The sequence below is a fragment of the Heterocephalus glaber genome, unplaced genomic scaffold, assembly GCF_053883595.1.
Source record: "Heterocephalus glaber isolate CG9 unplaced genomic scaffold, H.glaber_assembly_v1.0 deba00001428, whole genome shotgun sequence".
In the NCBI taxonomy this organism is placed as follows: domain Eukaryota; kingdom Metazoa; phylum Chordata; class Mammalia; order Rodentia; family Bathyergidae; genus Heterocephalus; species Heterocephalus glaber.
In genome coordinates, this window is record NW_028258293.1 from 25770380 (window position 1) to 25791793 (window position 21414).

Below are 21414 nucleotides of genomic sequence, written 5' to 3' on the forward strand. Positions count from 1 at the left end.
CATGCACATCTTACTAGCTATTATTTTGAACAAGGCCAATATCAAAGTTAAAAGGAAAAAGAAAGAAGTAATACCAATTGACCAACAGCAAAGTTTTACACTTATATAGTATTGTCATAAGATGTTTTCATATTTACCAGGTTTAAAACTCCCTCTCCCCCCCCCCATTTATAAGTTCATCAGAAATCTCCAAATAACAGTCCTGGTTTCTCATGGACATCCTTTTGACCTAGTAGGTATTTTTTATTTCCTGATACTGTACTGGCTAAAGGCTACTTCCCATTCTCTTCTACTGAGGTTCTGCTGTACCTCTGGACATGATCTAAAAGAATACTCTTTCTGGTCCTCTTATATTCACATGGAGCCACAGGACGAACTCACATTTTTTGCACATATAAACCTTGGGAGAGAAGTGGGATTCAATATGTAAAACAATAATTATCATTCTTCTACTACTACAGAAAGTCCCTGATCCCTTTTCTGACTCTTTAATTTTCTCAGATGGAATCAATCATTGCTCCACTGAACTTCCCAGCTCACTCTGAAAGGCACTAGTGCATCTCTCCCCACCCACTCTACCCTTTCTCCTTTGGTGAGGGAGATATTGACCATCTAACATGGCTTTCTCAGGAGTAGTCCTCCTCACAAATCTTATATTTCTCAAAATCTAAAACTAGAAATTCCATTTGAACCAGTTCTTTCCCCTTGTAGGTATCTTCTCAAAAGAGTTAAAGACATCATATTACAGTGATACATGCACACCCATGTTTATAGCAGTGCAACTCATAATAGCTAAATAGTGGAACCAGCCTACATGTCCATCAACAGATAAATGGATAAAGAAAATGTGGTATTATACACAATGGAGTACTACTCTGCTATAAAGAAAGATAAACTTGAATCATTTGTAGGAATGCATTTACCTTGAGACCATTAAGTCTAGTGAAATAAATCATGAACTCATGCATGAGCTTAAATATCACACAGTTTCTTTTATTTGAGAAACTTAAATAACTTAAAGAGCAAAATAAAAGATATGTATAGGAAACAGGAAGATGGACCTTTTGCAAAAGAGAAGGGACTAAGGGATGGAGGGAGCAGGGAGGGGAAAAAGGGGAGAGGTAAGATAAAAAGAATTAAGATACCCTATATGCATGTACCAACTCGCCATAATGAATATAGTACTTATGTACTGCAAACGTACACTAGTAAAAAATAAAGCAAAAATTAAATATTACTGAAAAAACCCATTCTACCTCTGTCAAAGGATACTCTGTCCATACTACTTCTGTATCAAAATCCTCTGCCTTCAGAAAAAGAAAATTGCTTCTTAGAAAATGAGTCTAAGACAACACAGGTGACAATTCTCACAAAAAGGCCACTTGTCTCTTGCTTAAGATCCTAAGTGAACACAGCACTAGGGTGTATAGAAGGATGTCTGTATCTTCAAGATGACAATAAGATTATTCTATTTATGTATCTGTGATTCCTCATGTATGCAGAACAGTAAGCAAAATGACAGAATCATAAATTTCACTTCAGTTTGTTATCTTTGACTGTAATCACCTCTTCATTCTTTTGTAAATTATTTATTCTCATTCGCATCTAACCTGAATTCCATCCTCATAAACTGACAACTTACATTGGAATTCAGAATCTGTAGTTTTCCTACCTCAATCATTCTAGAGAGGAAAAGTCCAACTTTAACAATGCAATATAGTAATTAATGAAATCTACGCTATTGGGTTCATTTATACAGAAAGCATCCTTTATCACCTCATACTCCACTGTGTAATTTTTATATATAACTCTCTGAAAGAAATTATCTTGGTATTGTTGCTGTTTCCCTCTTGCCTTTTCTGTTCTTCAGTGCCTATATAGCTGGTTCCTTTTATTAAATGTTCTGTGTTCATAACTGATGCAACTTCCACATAAAGTATGACTGCCATACCTACTACAAATTTCCTTGAGAAGAACGCCAAACAGAGCACTGCAAATTCATCTGGATGAAAATATTTCTATAGTTACTTTCTGCTAATTGTGAGGCTTCAAAAAAATTAATTTATGTGGAGAAGATATTTCCTAAAACCATGCACACACTAAGTTTTAAGCATGGATTTAGTACTACTACAGACACTATAGATTGAAGTTGAATACAATAGCATTGTTTTTGATAGAGGCTTATGCTACAAATCATTCTGGAGAGCTAGAAGAAAGGACAATTATTTTACCAAATAATAGTAAATTTCTGATAAGGCAAAAAGACACTGATTAATGATGATTCTCTCTGTTGAATGAGGGGGTCAGGGAAGCCAGAGGCAAAGAGGGAAAGTACAAATATTTTGAACAGTTAAGTAACATGAGTAATGCTTGTTGTCTGTGATAGATTTATATTATAAGTTTTAGTAATTTGGAATTTTAATGCACATTTTCTTCCCATTTGTGACCAGGAGTGATTCTATTTCTCTTAGTAAAGAAGAAATATAAATCAATAATGAGACACTTAATGTTTTTTCAGTTAAAAAGGAAACACAAGACAATTCTCATTTGAAAACTAAGTTGGGTCATTGGTTATCTAAATCACTGAAAATTTTTCATTGTAATGGAAGAAATGCTCTCATTATCATTGTGACTATTTTAGGAAAATAACCATAGTTTGAAAATCTCTCATTCATATCAGTCTCTTTTAACTTATAGTCTCCTTGTTTAAAACTACAGTTACCTTTGGAAAATTTTGAAAAAAAGCATCACTCTAAATATTTTAAACTCTTTGAATGGCATGGTCCTCATCCTCACAAGGACAGAGAAGAGAAAAAGTGCAAAGAAATTTCTAGGTCTTTGTCGTGCTAGAATAGAGAACTTTCAGCACAGCCATTTGTATCTGCTTGATCTTCACACTGTAGATGATGGGGTTCATTACAGGAGGGAACAGCAGGTAGGCACTGGCAATCAGAGTATGCATGTAGGGTGGGGTTCGTTTCCCAAATCTGTGAACAAAGGACAGACTAATCAGTGGAATGTAGAATACAGCCACAGCCCCAATATGGGAGATACATGTGCTGAAGGCCTTCTTCCTCTCCTCTGGGGAGGCGATGCTGAGGACAGTCCTAATGATCAAAACATAGGAAAGGACAATGAAGATGGAGTCCATCCCAGCAGTGTTGATGAGAGCAGTCAGGCCAACTGCACTGTTGATCTTGGTGACTGCAAGACAGCTTCATCACATCAGGATGGAAGCAGTAAGAGTGGTGGAGAACATGGCTGCCGCAGAAGGACAATCTTTTAAGAAGCACTACCATGGGAGTCAGTATCAGTATCCCCCTGGTGATGATTGCTATTCCAATCTGTGCTATTTTAATGTCAGTTAAAACAGAAGAATACCTAAGGGGATTAGAGATGGCCACAAAACGATCAAAAGCCATAGCCAACAACACAGAGGATTCCATGACAGTGAACAGTTGAATGAAGAACATCTGGGACAGGCAGGCATTGAAGCTGATCTCCCTGACATTGAACCAGAATATACCCAACATGGTGGCCAGTGTGGATATGGACAGCCCGAGGTCAGTGGTGGACAGCATGGAGAGGAAATAATACATGGGTTCATGGAGACTGGGCTGAGTGATAATGACGAAGAGAATCAGGCTGTTCCCCAAAAAGGCAGTTCCATAGAGAAGGCAGAAAGGAATGGAGATCCAGGTGTGGAAGGCTTCCAGCCCAGGAACACCAGTTAGCAGGAAGATAACGGGAGAGGATGTGATGTTCTGGAAAGTTGCCATATTGGTCTCAAAGTGAAAAATCTTAAGCTGAGTGTTCTGTGATAATAAAATGTATTTAACATTTATTTATTATACATTTAAACTAATTAATTATTTCACCAGGTAACCATTTCTAAAATCCAATATCTATATTATATAAACAGTTCATTAAAACTGGTTTAAAAATACACCTCAAATTAAAAAGCAGAAAACAGGATATGGACAATTACATGAGGATTTAGAATTTATAGAAAAGCAAACAATGCAAACATTCCATTTTATATATGTGTACTTGTTTGACTAGTAATGAGGATGAGATATTATCACATTAATTCCTGAATTTAAGGTGGCAATCAGTTAGTAAATATTGGTACAAATGTACGCAGGAGTTTTTATAAAATTTTAGATAAGTAGTAAACAGCATACACAATAATTCTGTTGGTTTGTAATATCAAAACTTGAACTATATCTAAGCAATTTTGATATCACATAGCAAGTAGAAGCAATTAAGACAATTACAAATAGAATTATTTGAGTACAGAAGATTGCTAATATATATGTTATGGTTACTTTTGTGTTATGCTTTTTTAATTTATATATATATTTATTGGTACATTTTAGGTATACAATACATTTACATTTATCATTGGGTGCTTGTACATGATGAATCTTAGTTCTTATTTTTGCTCCCATTACCTGTACCCTTCACCCCCTCCACCCTTCCCGATTTACAAAGACTTTGATTCCATTTTTTTTCTTTCTCATAATTTTTCCTTTCCCTTCTTCCCTTTCCCCTTCCCCTCCTGCCATCCCCTAACCCTTGGACCTTTTCCTATTTCAAATTATCAATTATTCATTTTAGTCATTTTCATCCTTATTTACAGTTTCAATTTCTCACACTACAGATACTATTCAGTATTTACACATGTGTGTCCTATTTATTTCACTTAAGAGTATGGCCTCAATATGCATCCATTTAGCCATAAATGTCTCTAGTTTCTCATTCTTTATGGCTGAGTAGTACTCCATTTTATTTAAAAAAAAAAAAAAAAAAGCCCACATATTCTTTATCCAGTTTCCAGTTGATGGGCACATGGGCTGTTTCCAAGCTTTAGCTATTACAAACTCTGCCGCTATAAACATAGGTGCACATATATCGTTGTGGTATGATTCTTTTAATTCTTTGGGGAAGATTCCCAGTAGGGGAATAGCTGGGTCAAATGGGACCTGTAGTCCTAGTTCTTTGAGGTATCTCCATATTGATTTCCACAGTAGTTGAAACCAATCTACATTCCCACCAACAATGGAGAAGGGTTCCTTTCTCTCCACACCCCCACCAGCATTTGTTATTGGTTGATTTCTTGATAGCAGCCATTCTTTCTGGGGTGAGGTGGAATCTCAGTGCTGTTTTCATCTGCATCTCTCAAATGATCAGTGATGTTGAACATTTTTTCATATATTTATTTGCTGTTTTTACTTCTTTTTCTGAGAAATGTTGGTTCATTTTGGATGCCCATTTTGAATTGGGTCTTTGAATTTGGGGGGGGTCTGATTTTTTTCAGTTCATTATATACTCTCGATAGCAGACCTTTGTTTGAGGTACAGCTGCTAAAAATTTCTTTCCACATTGTAGGTTGTCTCTTAGCTCTGTTGGTAGTTTCTCTTGCAGTGAAGAAGCTTTTTAATATGATGAGATGCCAGTTGATTCTTTGTGCTAGCTCCCGTGCTACTGAAGATATTTTCATAAAGTCTTTTCCTATGACAATGTCATCAAGAGTTCTATCTAACTTATTTTCCAGCAAGTTTAGAGTTTCTGTCTTAATATTTAGATCTTTAATCCACTTGGATCTTAGTTTAGTGCATGGTGATAGGTATGGGTCTAGTTTCAATCTTTGGCAGGTTGAAATCCAGTTTTTCCAACACAATTTATTAAATAGGCTATCTTTCCTCCAATGAGGGTGGCTGGCTCCTTTGTCAAAGATGAGGTGGCTGAGTATGTCTGGAGTTGTTTCTGCATCTTCTAATCTATTCCACTGATCCTCGAGTCTGTTTCTTTGCCAGTACCATGCTGTTTTTATCACAGAAGCTTTGTAGTTTAGCTTCAAGTTGGGGATTGTGATACCCCCAGCTATGTCTCTGTTGCCCAGAATTGCTTTTGCTATTCTAGGTTTCTTCTGGTTCCAAATGAATTTTTGGATTGTTTTCTCTAGTTCTGTGAAGTATATTGTTGGAATTTCAATTGGCATTGCATTGAATCTATATAGTAGTTTTGGAAGTATGACCATTTTCACTATATTGCTTCTTCCTACCCAGGAGCAAGGGATGTCTTTCCATTTTCTTATATCCTCCTCAATCTCCTTTTTCAGGTGCTGTAGTTTTCAGTGTAGAGGTCTTTTGCTTCCTTTGTTAGATTGATTCCTAGATATTTCATTTTTTTGGATGCTATTGTAAAAGGAATTGTTTCCCTAATTTCTCTCTCAGTGAGTCTGCTATTTGTGTATAAGAGGCTATTGTGTTTTGAGTGTTGACCTTATATCCAGCTACTCTACTGAATCTGTCAATTAAGTCTAGAAGTCTTCTGGCTGAGTTTTTTGGGTCTTCTATGTAAAGTATCATATCATCAGCAAATAATGACAGTTTCACTTCTTCCTTTCCTATCTTTATTCCTTTTATTTCTTTCTCTTTTCTAATTGCTATGGCTAATGTTTCCAGAACAATATTGAACAGGAGTGGTGACAGTGGGCATCCTTGTCTTGTTCCTGATTTTAGTGTGAAAGTTTTCAGTTTTTGATCATTTAGTATGATGTTGGCTCTTGGTTTTACATAGATAGCCTTAATCAGGTTAAGATAAAGACCTTCTATTCCAATTTTCTGTAGCGTTTTTATCTTGAATGGGTGCTGTATTTTGTCGAATGCCTTTTCTGCATCTATTGAGATGATCATGTGGTTTTTGTCCTTGACTCCATTAATATAGTGTATTGCATTTATTGATTTATGGATGTTGGACCATCCTTGCATCCCTGGGATACATCTGACTTGGTCAGGGTGTATGATCTTCTTGATGACCCTCTGTATTCTGTTTGCCAGTATCTTGTTGAGGATATTTGCATCTAGGTTCATTAGGGAGATTGGCCTGTAGTTCTCTTTTTGAGTTGGGTCTTTCCCTGGTTTTGGGATCAAAGCAACACTTGCTTCTCAGAATGAATTTGGAAGCCTTGCTTCCCTTTCAATTTTCTTGATGAGTTTAAAGAGTAATGGCAATAGTTCTTCTTTAAATGTCTTGTAGAATTCAGCAGTGAAGCCATCAGGACCTAGGCTTTTCTTCATTGGTACGTTTTTGATTAGATTTTCAATCTCACTCATTGTTATTGGGGTGTTTAGAATTTCTATATCTTCTTCATTTAATTTTGGCATTTCATATGTATCCAGGAATCTGTCCATTTCTTCTGTGCTTTCCATTTTATTAGAAATCTCTGGATTTCTGCTGGATTTGTTGTGGCTTCACCTTTTTCATTCTTAATTGCATGGATTTGAGCCTTTTCTTTCATTTTTTTGGTAAAGTTGTCTAAAGGTTTATCGATTTTATTTATTCTTTCAAAAAACCAACTCTTTGATTCATTGATTTTTTTGGTATCATTCTCTTAGTCTCGATTGCATTGATTTCTGCTCAGCTCTTTATAATTTCCTTTCTTGTACAAGCTTTGGGTTTGTTATGCTCTTCTTTTTCTAGGAGCTTGAGGTTCTGCATTAGGTTATTTATCTGAGTTTTCTCTGTTGTCCTAATATGGGCATTCACTACTATGAATTTCCCACATAGAACTGCTTTCATTGTGTCCCGCAGATTCCTGTACATTGTACTGGCATTATCATGTACTTGTAGAAACTGTCTAATTTCTTCTTTAATTTCCTCTGTGACCCACTGGTTGTTCAGGAGTGTGTTGTTCAATTTCCATGTGTTTGTGGGAGTTTTGCAGTTTCTTATGTTATTGATCTCCAATTTTATTGCACTATGGTCTGATAATATACAGGGGATAACTTCAGTTCTTTTATATTTAATTAGATATGTCCTATGAACTAGCATGTGATCTATTTTGGAGAATGATCCATGTGCAGCTGAAAAGAATGTGTATTCTGATTTCGTGGGGTGGAACACTCTGTAAACATCTATTAAGTCCATTTGTTCAATAGCTTCTCTGAGTTCTATAATTTCACTGTTAATTTTTTTTCTAGTTGATCTGTCTATTTGTGATAGTGGGTTATTGAGGTCCCTCACTACAATTGTGTTAGTGCTTATTTGGTTTTTCATGTCCATTAATATTTGTTCTGTATAGTTGGGGGCATTCATATTTGGTGCATATATATTTAGGATTGTCTCTTCCTCTTGGATTGTTCCCTTCACAAGGATGTAGTGACCATCTTTGTCTCTCTTAATTAGTTTTGGTTTGAAATCTACTTTGTCTGCAAATAAGATTGCTATGCCTGCTTTTTTCTGGGTTCCTGTCGCGTGGAGAACTGTTTTCCATCCTTTTACTTTCAGTCTATTGATCTCCTTTTGAGTTAGGTGTGTTTCTTGTATACACCATATTGCTGGGCTTTGTTCCTTAATCCATTCTGTCAGTCTATTTCTTTTGATTGGTGAATTGAGGCCATTAACATTGATAGTTATAATTGAGAGATATTGACTCATCCTTGTCATGATGTTTTACTGTTGTCGGCTCTTTTATTTCTTACTTTCCCCCCTTTTGCTTTAGTGTCTTACCTTGTGTGGTGCCTTCTCTCTGCTTGGCCTCATGGAGTTGTGACCTTCATTGTCTTTTTCTAGGATATTGCTTAAAATTGTTTGGAGTGCTTCACGAAATTTCTCAGATGTTCTTTGTCATGAAAGTATCTAATTTCCCCATCGATTTTGAAAGATAATTTTGCCAGATACAACAGTCTAGGTTGGAAGTTATTTTCATTTAGGGCTTGAAATACTTCACTCCAGGCTCTCCTTGATTTGAGGGTTTGTGTTGAGAAGTCTGCCGTGATTCTGATGGGCTTTCCTTTGTAGGTGATTTGTTTCTTTTCTCTAACTGCCTGTAGAATTTTGTTCTTCTGTTGGGTTTCTGGGATCTTGACTATTACATGGCTAGGTGTAGATTTTTTTTTTTGGTCATGGCTGGATGGAGTTCTGTATGCCTCGCTTATCTGTATGTCCAATTCTCCACCTCTGTCTGGGAAGTTTTCTACTATTACTTCTGTGAAGTTTTTTTATGTCAATTGTACTTTCTCCTGTTTTTTTGTGGAGTCCTATGAGTCTTATGTTATTCTTCTTTGCATCATCTAGCAGCTGTTGGATTGATTTCTCATGGTCCCTTACTATCTTTAAGAAATCTCTGTTTTCATAGTCCTTAACCACAACCCTGTCTTCTATATCTGATATTCTGTCTTCAGATTCTCTTAGTCTGCTCTGTATGCTTTCAATGGAGTTTTTAATCTCCTGAATATCTGTTTGAATCTGTTTCATGTTTTCCATTTCTTTCTTATGCTGGGCATTCATGGCTTCCAGCATGTTTCTGATCTCATCTATTTTCTTATCTGTTTCTGCTCTAGAGCCTCTAATCATGTCTTTCACTCTGCTCACCAGGTCTGTATTTATCTGGGAGATTATTTCTGTTTTGAATTTTTCTAGAGCCTCATGTATCTGCTTTGTTTCTTCCTGTGCTATCAGTTCAGGGCATCCAAGTGGTTGCTTATCAGACTTTTCCACCTCATTTTCCCCAGAATTTCCTTTCTGTGGTGTGGCAGCCTGCGTTTCTGCCTTGCTTAAGTGTCTTCCCATTTTTGTTTTTGGTGCTGTCCTTGGTTTAATTCCTGGGTTGATATTTCAAAATTGCTTAATGTAGGTATCTTTGTTGCTTGTGTTTAAAACCCTTGTGGAATGATTGCTTTTCAGAGGTGTCTTCCAGATATAGCTTGTGTTTGGGTTTTGCGGCTCTAATAACTCTAAGGCTGTTTCATTTTCCTTATACCAGGAAGGAAAACTAATTAGATTAATCACAACATGTTAGCCCAAATGATATAGTCAGCAATACCATAGCATCAAGCACAGCTTAGAAAATGACAATTTGTGGTAGTTTTTAATCTATCACATTTAGCTATGTGAGTTAAATTAAAACCCAACATAAGTTTATAATGAATAACCTTTTCAATATAGCATCTTTCCCCTTCAGGGTGGGGAGTTACAAGGAGTTGGAGAGGGAGGGACAGGTAAAAAGAACAGGTAAGATTAGTGGTGAGGCCAGAAGACACAGAAAGATCACACAAACTCTAAGAAGTTGTTAAAGGCAAGAGAAAAAGGCAGAATGAAAGAACAAAGATGTGAATAGAATCACCTAACAGCAACAAGGAGGCTAGATACCAAATTTACTTTCCTTTAAACCTAATGATAAGAGAAGGAAAAAGAGAAGAAAAGAACAGTAAGGGAGAAATCTGAATTCAGTGCAGAAAGGAACAAATGGGGAGAAGAAGAGCAATGTGGGACAGCGAGAGAATGAGTGACAGAGAGAAAGAAAAGATAAAGGAAAGAAAAGTTAAAATTTGAAGAGTTAAAAAAAAGTAAAAATTAAGAATTAAAACTAAAAGAAAAAAATGTTTTTTTTCTTTTTTGCAAATAGCAATAAAAATTATGAGCCTCCTTCAGGGTATGTCTCTGCTGTCACAGTAGGCCACGTAGGAATCCGTGTGTGTATACGAGTCAACGAGTCTCAGCAAGCCAGCAGCAGAGCAAGTACAGTGGTCTGATGTGCCTTTATTGTAGATTCTCTTTACTTTTCCGCTGAGCTTCAGTTTTCATCGAGGAGCCTGAGAAGCCCTCTTTCTGTTACTAACTTCTGCTCTATCTGTGGCGCTCAGGACAAGGGCCTTTATAATCTCCTGTGCCTCTGTAGTGTGGGACCAGGTAGCAGAAAAGCCAGAAGGCCAGAGGCGATGGGGGGGGGGGGGATTGGGCCTTGGGGGCGCTCCCCCAGCTGGACCTCACCATGGCGTAGGCGGGGCCCAGCCAAGCTGCTCGTCTCACCCGGCTGGTCAAGCTTGGAGAGTGTGGGATGGGGGTGGGGCTGCAAGATGCCCCTGGGATCTCACCGTGGTGTGGGCGGGGCCCAGGACAGCCGCAGAGCTTCAAGCTGCCTGTGTTATGTATTTTTGTCCTTCAATTCTAGTCATTTTTTTTACAACTGCATAATCTAAACATTGAATGGATTCTAATGATCTGGCATTTACCAGTTAGATTACCTTATTACAAATTACTAAATTCTATAAACCTAATCTTCCTTATCTCTAAAGTAACAATATGTATACAGTGGTATGCTATGATATCTATAGCATTACCTTAGTTAATGGATTTGAAAATATCCAGAACTTTTACTATGGTAAAAGTTCATAAATGATAGCTATTGTCACTTTAAGAGAAAAATTAAAGTTAAAATTATTGCAAATATTTCTTACCCTTCCTTTTTCTATGTGTTTTCACTTGTTCTCACTTATCTATTTGTCCTTCTGTCTGATAGCTAAGAGAAAGACATGAAATATTTTCAAAGCATGACTAAATGACACCCACTGTTTAATATCTCTTCTTTGTTTGATTTCTGTTTTCTCCACAGTTATAGTTTTATCATCCATTTTTCATCTTTCCCGATTCAAAAGAGGAACTCTCATTTTGTTTCCAGGCTGCCCTACTACCTAGCTTCTCAATCAATTTTGGATGTTAGTTTAGTTTAACAATACTGATTCCAAGCCATGACTCAGAATAAGGATATAATATCAAGTGCAATATTGTACCTGCCCTTGATGAAATCTAGGAAAAAGATTGGATAGATCAGAAAACAGATGTGTAATCAAGCAAACACAATGCAACACAATAAATACAAAAAGTGGGGTTGTGTTTCAAACACTGAGGTCACGCATATTAGAAAGTTGTGGGTGAATGTATTAAAAGGCTTCTCTAAGAAAAGAATATTTTGCAGAGGCTGATAATAAAATGATTATGAAAGAATTCATGAACATATCTAAAGGCATTAGAGTTTCAGATAGTACAGAAATGCCATTAAAGTGTCAGATACAAGGTAGTAAAAGGTGTGAGTAAGAGGCAACAGGGATCAAGCATGGAATTTTCTTGCCAAAATCAAAAGGATAGAGAATTTATACCATTACCACAATCAATGTAAACATGATTTCTTCCTCAACTGAAACATAACCTTAAGAAACAGCAAGCTGCTTCTTAACCATGCATCCCTATTAAATGTATCTCCTTTTCTTCCCCCAACAGCTCATAATGTTAATTGCCTATTCACATTTGCCTCTTTAATGGTTTATGCACTTAGTGGAAATCTGGTTTCTACTTTTTGAATCAAACATATTCTGCTGTATTAGGCTGCATTGAAAGTTAATAAAAACTCAGCAGCTTGAAACAAGACCTATTTCTTTATCATGCAATTCTGTATTCAGATGTAAGGATTAAATTTTCTGTGCTCCTTAACTTACTGGTGGTGATTCCTCTTACAGAAGATAATACCCCATTGCCACTATAACAGCATGCTGCAGATTCTATGCTCAGCTTGAGTTAACCTTTGTTAATTATAGAGTCAGCAATAGGTTATGGTGTCAGACAAAACAAAGCTCCAATGTTGTCTATTCCAACAACCAGACCAGGTTCTCCAAATGAGCCCTTTAGATAAGAACCCACTTCTGATGGTAGCTCAGCAATGGCTTTAATTTGTAAAGATTCAATGAGATACCATTTGTGAATCATCTAATATGCTGATCAGTACATTAGAATTGAGAGGAATTGGATAATGGAAAATGAAGATGAAAGTGATAGCACCAGTGGCCAGTGTTGAGAGTAGACACAGACTGTAACAGTTTTGAAGTGTGATACAACTAATCAGAAAACTCAGAATAGCATGGGCATATTCCAAGCAGTAATACAACTACAACCCTTAAGTTAGAATCAAATGCCCCCAAAATTCAGATTTTAGATAAGAGCTTTCCATAGTTTTCCTTAGGAAGCCATGAAAGATGTTGTAGTTTATAAAATATTCCTCACTCCTAAACAGTATGTAGAAAGCCCCTGAATTCAGCAGTTCTACTTACAATTTTTAGAAGTGTGTTTTTCCTTGTCTTTTTTGCAGGAAAGTACCTGAAGAACAAAGAAAATACTTTGCTCACAAATAGGTAGCATATATTAGGAGCCACATCTCAGGCTGCCTGAAATCTTTTAATCAGAAAACTCCTAGTAGAGATGCTGTGGCCCCCAGAGCATGAAGCTTCCCAAGGGTTCATTCTACTTTATGACTTCCTTCCCCTCTACTTTATTACATGTACATTTATAGTTTCCAAGAGGAGATTAGTATTATCATTCTTTCATCTATTTCCTGATAAAATTTCATTAAAAGTAAATCTGGGAGGGCAGGGGAATGGGGAAAAAATAAGAACCAAGATATATCATGTAAAGGTACAAATCCCAATGATGAATGTCATCATACTGTATACCTAAAATGTACCAATAAATATAATGAATAAAAAAAGTAAATCTGTAACAGTCCCCAAATAGAAACACCTAAATTTCCATGAGTTGATCCCTTATCCCAACACTACTCCCACACCCAGCTGATGTACAATATTATTAAATTGGATTCTATAAATTCCACTTTTGTTCCTCAGTCAACCAAAGAAATCTTTATTTATTCTTTCTTTAGGTAAATTCAATACTTAACACATTCCAGATTTTTCACTAATAATACAAAAAGCAGAACAGGGTCCCTTCCCTCCACGGCCCACAACTCAGTGAGGAAACAGATATTAAACTCAGCAATTACAACAGATACAATTAATTTTCAAGACTTCTTATTATAATTGTACAATTTATGGGGTATAGTGTGAAAATTCAGGACATATATGCAACGTGTACTGATCAAATCAGGATAGTTAGTATCACTATATACTTAAGCTTTTTGAATTTTTTTATTTGCATGAAACAATAGTATATATTGTGGTAAAGTGTGGCATTTAAATACATGTGTACAATGTGCACTAATCAAATCAGGTAACTTTTCCACTTTAGATGAATATTTGGAAAATAAATCAGTAAGTCATATATAATGAAAATATGAATGTATTTACCAAAATGACCTCAAGGGTTTTATTAAGAATTTTTGGAGAAGAGGAAAGGGATCAAGAGAAGAGGAAGAAGGGAGGGTAGGAAGGGGAATAAAGGAACAAAAATGACCAAGGAATTATACATATAGCAATTCTCTAAAGCAAATGTAACTATGATGTATTGCAAACATACACTAATATAAAAGAATAAAGAAAGTACTATCTTTATTATTGTTTCTTCTAATTTAGTGTGCTTGCTTATTCATATTCACCAATCATGAATCATCTATCTTGGGTAATAATAATCATTGCCAACAAACTGTAAGAATTGCTAAAACCTAGACTCCTACTGACCTATATTGCATGAGAAATACCTGGTGTACTCTACAGTGGGTGAGAGTCTGGACCACAAAGTAGGACTTCATTTGTCACTGCTTGCGGACTAATCTGAACCTGTATTGTGGTAGGTACAGTATTCATAATTGAGGCAGATGTGCACAAGATGAAGTTCCTGTCCTCAAAGAATCCATAATCTAAAATGTATGATCAGCAAGTTACTAGATCATCAGAATAGAGAGAAAGTATCATTAACAGCAAAGTGCAGTGGAAATTCACACTAGTCAATTATCAAACAGGGTCAGGGAAGATGTCCTGAAAACCCAGAGCACTCTAAAACATGCACAAATAGCTTAAAAAGGAATACCTTAAGAACAGCCTTTTGAATTTGCTTTGTCTTCAACTGAAGAATGGGGATTCATTACAGGAAGAATAAGCAGAATTTCACCTGCTCCAGCTGCCACCTACCTGTCAGAGACATATCACCTGGCCTCTCAGAGTCTTCCTTTGAAATCTGGGATGAAATTCATTAAAGGAGGAATTGGCAATGAGTGTGCACAAAGGGAGGGCATGCTTCCAAAATCTATGCATCCATAACAAATTGAACATGGGGATGTGGATGATGCCAACACACTGGTGTGAGAGATACAGATGCCAAAAGCCTTTTTCTGCTCCTTCATAGGTGCAAAGCCCAGCACAGAGTGCATGATCAGAACATAGATGATGAAGATCAAGACAGAGTTCAAGGCAGTGATAGAGGTGACAATGATCAGGCCAAAGGTACAGCTGATTTTGGAGTCTGTGTGTATACTCAGCTTTTCTGTGGTTGGGAGAAAATCCCTGACACCCATGACTTAAAGGAGTAGATGTTTATTTTACCTCTCCGTTTCAGAGTTCCTAGTCCTTGTTCTTCCATCTAAGGCAGAAAAATCATGTCGGGGGCAGGATGGAGCAAAGTGACTCACTTCTTGATACCTGGGAAGCAGAGCAGAGGGCAAGAGCACCAGCAAGAGAAATACTCTCCAAAGGCACATTTCCAGTAACCCATCTTCTCCAAGTGGGCACCACCTTCTAAAAGCACATTCAGCTATGCACAGCAGTGGATTAATCTACTTATAAGTATAGAATCCCATGATCCAATAACTTTCCCAGGAGTATCTTAATCCAGTCAAGTTGACAAATAAGATTAACTGGTAAAGTCCACCCTTTGTCAGTTTGACATGTAATCCTTAAATCAAATTTAATCTTAAACCAAATTTAATCTCCAAATGAACACAATTACAAGGTCATAAATCTCCCCAACCTGATGTTTCAGTTGTACATACAACTGAAAATAAAAAGAATCACTTCCAATTGCAAAACTCCCACAAACACATGGAAATTGAATAACACCCTCTTGAACAACCAATGGGTCACAGAGGAAATTAAAGAAGAAATTAGACAGTTTCTACAAGTAAATGATAATGCCAGTACAACATACAGGAATCTATGGTACACAAGGAAAGCAGTTCTACGTGGGAAATTCATAGCAGTGAATGCCAATATTAGGAAAACAGAGAGAACTCAGATAAATAAACTAATGTAGAACCTCAAGCTCCTAGAAAAAGGAGATCATAACAAACCCAAAGCTCACACACGAGAGAAAATTATAAAGATCAGAGCAGAAATCAATTCAATGGAGACTAAGAGAATGACACAAAAATTAATGAACCAAAGAGTTGGTTTTTTGAAAGAATAAGTAAAATTGATAAACCTGTAGCCAACCTTATCAAAAAAAGAAAAGAAAAGGCTCAAATCCATGCAATTAGGAATGAAAAAGGAAAACTCACAAGAGACCCAGCAGAAATCCACAGGATCATCAGTACCTACTTTAAGAACCTGTACTCTAATAAAATGGAAAACACAGAAGAAATGGACAGATTCCTGGATACATACGAATTGCCAAAGTTAAATCAAGAAGATATAAAAATTCTAAACACCCCAATTACAATGAGTGAAATTGAAAAAGTAATAAAATATTTATCAACAAAGAAAAGCCCAGGTCCTGATGGCTTCACTGCTGAATTCTACAAGACATTTAAAGGAGAACTATTGCCATTACTCTTTAAACTCTTCAATGAAATTGAAAGGGATGCAATACTTCCAAATTCATTCCTGGAAGCAAGTGTTGCTTTGATTCCAAAACCAGGGAAAGACCCAACCCAAAAAGAAAACTGGAGGCCAATCTCCCTAATGAACCTAGATGCAAATATCCTCAACAAGATACTGACAAACAGAATACAGAGGGTCATCAAGAAGATCATACACCCTGACCAAGTCAGATGTATCCCAGGGATGCAAGGATGGTTCAACATTCTTAAATCAATAAATGTAATACACTATATTAACAGAGTCAAGGACAAAAAGCATATGATCATCTCAATAGATGCAGAAAAGGCATTCGACAAAATACAGCACCCATTCAAGATAAAAACCCTGCAGAAAATTGGCGTGGAAGGTCTTTATCTCAACCTGACTAAGGCTATCTATGTAAAACCAAGAGCCAACATCATACTAAATGATCAAAAACTGAAAACTTTCACACTAAAATCAGGAACAAGACAAGGATGCCCATTATCACCACTCCTGTTCAATATTGTTCTGGAAACATTAGCCATAGCAATTAGAAAAGAGAAAGAAATAAAAGGAATAAAGATAGGAAAAGAAGAAGTGAAACTGTCATTATTTGCTGATGATATGATACTTTACATAGAAGACCCAAAAAACTCAGCCAGAAGACTTCTAGACTTAATTGACAGATTCAGTAGAGTAGCTGGATATAAGGTCAACACTCAAAACACAATAGCCTCTTATACACAAATAGCAGACTCACTGAGAGAGAAATTAGGGAAACAATTCCTTTTACAATAGCATCCAAAAAAATGAAATATCTAGGAATCAATCTAACAAAGGAAGCAAAAGACCTCTACACTGAAAACTACAGCACCTGAAAAAGGAGATTGAGGAGGATATAAGAAAATGGAAAGACATCCCTTGCTCCTGGGTAGGAAGAAGCAATATAGTGAAAATGGTCATACTTCCAAAACTACTATATAGATTCAATGCAATGCCAATTGAAATTCCAACAATATACTTCACAGAACTAGAGAAAACAATCCAAAAATTCATTTGGAACCAGAAGAAACCTAGAATAGCAAAAGCAATTCTGGGCAACAGAGACATAGCTGGGGGTATCACAATCCCCAACTTGAAGCTAAACTACAAAGCTTCTGTGATAAAAACAGCATGGTACTGGCAAAGAAACAGACTCGAGGATCAGTGGAATAGATTAGAAGATGCAGAAACAACTCCAGACATACTCAGCCACCTCATCTTTGACAAAGGAGCCAGCCACCCTCATTGGAGGAAAGATAGCCTATTTAATAAACCTGCCAAAGATTGAAACTAGACCCATACCTATCACCATGCACGAAACTAAGATCCAAGTGGATTAAAGATCTAAATATTAAGACAGAAACACTAAACTTGCTGGAAGATAAGTTAGATAGAACTCTTGAAGACACTGGCATACAAAAAGACTTTATGAACAAAACCTCAATAGCACAGGAACTAGTAGAAAGAATCAACAACTGGGATCACATCTCATTAAAAAGCTTCTGCACTGAAAGAGAAACCACCAACAGAGCTAACAGACAACCTACAATGTGCGAAAAAAAATTGTAGCAGCTGTACCTCAGAAAAAGGACTACTATCTAGAATATATAATGAACTGAAAAAAATCAGATCCCCCCCCAAATTCAAAGACCCAATTCAAAAATGGGCATCTGAAATGAACAGACATTTCTCAGACAAAGAAGTAAAAGCAGGAAATAAACGTATGAAAAAATGTTCAACATCACTGGTCATTCAAGAGATGCAGATGAAAACAACACTGAGATTCCACCTCACCCCACAAAGAATGGCTGCTATCAAGAAATCAACCAATAACAAATGCTGGTGGGGGTGTGGAGAGAAAGGAACCCTCCTCCATTGTTGGTGGGAGTGCAAACTGGTGCGACCACTATGGAAATCTGTGTGGAGATACCTCAAAGAACTAGGGCTAGAAGTCCCATTTGACCCAGCTATTTCCCTGCTGAGTATCTTCCCCAAAGAGTTAAAAGAATCGTACCATAGAGATATATGTGTACCCATGTTTATAGCGGCACAATTTGTAATCGCTAAAGCTTGGAAACAGCCCAAGTGCCTATCAACTGGAAACTGATAAAGAAGATGTGGGTTTTTTATAAAATGGAGTACTACTCAGCCTAAAACATGAGAAACTAGAGACATTTATAGCTAAATGGATGCATATTAAGCCCATACTCTTAAGTGAAATAAATAGGACACACATGTGTAAATACCAAATAATTTCTCTAGTGTGAGAAACTGAAAGTGTAAATAAGGATTAAGAGAATTAATAATGAATAATTGATACTTTGAAAGAGTAAAAGGTCCAAAGGGGTAGAGGTCATTGGAGGGGAAGGGGAAAGGAAAAATTATGAGAATAGAAAAAAAAAATGGAAAGGAAATCTATGTAAATAGGGAAGGGTGGAGGGGGTGAAGGACACACAGGTAATGGGGGGGGGGAAATGAAAACAAAGATACATCATGTACAGGTACAAGCACCCAATGATAAATGTAAATGTATTATATACCTAAAATGTACCAATGAAAGAATTTAAGGATAAAAAGAATCACTTCCCCAAAGTATCACAGTTCCAACATTGCTCCAAAGTCAAAGTACAAAGTTTGTCTGAGACTCAAGGAAAACTCTTAGTTGTGAATCTCTGTAATATTCAAAAGGCAAATGACATTATTTTGAGATATAATGGTACAAGATATACATGCCCATTCCACAAAGGGCAATAGAGGAGGATTGGAGAAAAGTAGGACTGAATCCCAGCAGGGCACACATTAAATCTTGTAGATCCATGTCTGGCATATGAAACATGTGGAGGTGAGATGGGAACATCAAAAACTTTGGTGGCCCAACCCAATGGCCTTGCTTGTTGTAGCCCACATGGCCTCTCTCTTGGGCTAGCTCTGCTTGCCCCTGCAATTTTTCCCCCTGACATTCCATATTCCTTGCATCTTGAACTATGCAGGGTCTCCACTATACCCTTGGCTTCATGCCCCCAGCTTCATGCATTCACCTCTCAGAGGCACATTACCTGGCCTGCAAGGTCTTCCCTTGAAATCTGGGTGGAAACCTCCACAACACAACATGATGTGGACAGTGCCAAAGTCTATCACTTTATTGAGAAGTAGCTAGGTCCCCTTGGGTGATGGCAACAACATCCTCTAAGGTCCTGAAAGGCTTGGCATGGTGAATGAATCTAGAATACCAATATACTAGAAGGCTCTTGTAGAACAGTGGGCCCAAGGATTCCCTTCTCACATGAAAGGTTTATACTTTTGCACCCTTGAAGCTGCAGTGGATGGCGTCTTCCTGATTCCTGAGAAGCCCTCAAGGCATATATCTTTTTATTCTTGTTCAAGGTACTTGGTTTCTTTTTAAGGGCACTAATAATAATATCTTTGGCAACCATGCCTCCTTTATCTCCAATTTTACATGGGGTTCTTTTTGGACCAAAAATTAAGTTTTTCAAATCTTTCTGCTCTGCTTTATGTTCCTAATTCTCACTATATATCTGGCTAAAAGCAACTTGAAATCACTTTCACCTGATTAATTAGTCCATAGCCCTTAAATACAACTTTATGCAAGGTCTCAGAACATGGCCAAGATGTACATAAGTTCTTTGCCAGAATGTAACATTCATGGATTCTAGTCCAGTTACAATAGAGTCCTCACTCTTACCTGCAACTGCATAAGCATGGCTGTTCATATTCCAATCAGCATTTTGGTCTGCTGAGCTCTGACCAAAATCATACTTCAAGCACTGCTTACAACATTCTAGGGCTTCTCTACCCAGCATCTCCAAATGTTTTCAAACTTTTCCTGCAAACCTGTTCCAAATATGGCTAAATCATATGGTCAGAATAGTCACAGCCATGACCCTACTTCTGCAAAACCAATTTTTTATATTGGTCAGCTTTCCCATTGCTAGATCAAAATCCATGACACCTACAACTTAAGAGAGAAGAGGTTGATTTTACCTCACAATGTAAGAAGCATCTGTCCTTGTTCCACCAGCTCCAAGGCAGAAGCATCATGGCAGAAGGATGCAGTGGAGCAAAGTTGTTCACTTCCTGACCTCTGAGAATTGGAGCATAAGGGAACAGGGCCAGAAAGAGGTGGATTCTCACAAGGCATATCACTAGTGACCAATATCCACTATCATGTCCCAATCCTAAAAATACATTGTACTGTGAACAAAGTGAATCAATCCACTGATTAATGTAAAACGTCCATAATCCAGTCATCTTTCTAAGAGTCCCTTAATCCAGTCCAGTTGACAATTAAGATTTATTGGCACTCTATGCCTGATAGCTCATCACATCAGGGTGAAAGAAATAGGAATGGTGGAGCACATAACTGCAGAAGAAGGACAGGCTGTTTAGAACAGGATTAAAAGTGCTGGAGCTGGTGTCTCCCCAATAATGATTGCTAAATCCACTTTGATATTTCAAAATTGGTTAAGATCATGGTATATCTCAGCTGATTTCAGATAGCAGTGAAGCACTCAAAGGTCATTGCCAAGAAGACTGAAGACTGCATGAATATGAAGCCATGTATAAAGAACACCTGACCAAGAAAGTATCAAAGCTGGTTTCTTGAGCATTAGCAAATAATACCCTACATAGTCACAAGTGTTGATAGGCACCAGCCCATGTCCTTAAAGGGAAATGTGAAGAGGAGGTAGTACATGGGTTCAGAGTCTCAACTCAATGATGATGATAAGCAGGCCCATGACATTCCCAGAGATAGATATTGCACAGAAGCAACAAAAGGGGTGGAGTCTAGTTTTGAGAGGTTTCAAGACCCAGGATGCCAGCAAGGAAGAAGACTGCAGAATAGAAACTGCTCTGGCTAAAGGATAGCATGGTGACTGAAAAAAAGCATATTTCCTGGTAGAAAATTATTACATCCTGTAATAATATGGACAAAAAATGTTTCATTCTCTTCTACATACTATACAGGATGTAGTGAGCCACATCCTGTTCTTCAATGGAACTGTATATC

General features: G+C 37.1%; 1 pseudogene; it reads right to left on the reverse strand.

Annotated features, from left to right (window-relative positions):
- Positions 1 to 2830: 2830 nt before the first annotated feature.
- LOC110345565 (olfactory receptor OR51C1-like) lies at positions 2831 to 3779 on the reverse strand (annotated as a pseudogene).
- Between the last annotated feature and the right edge of the window lie 17635 nt (positions 3780 to 21414).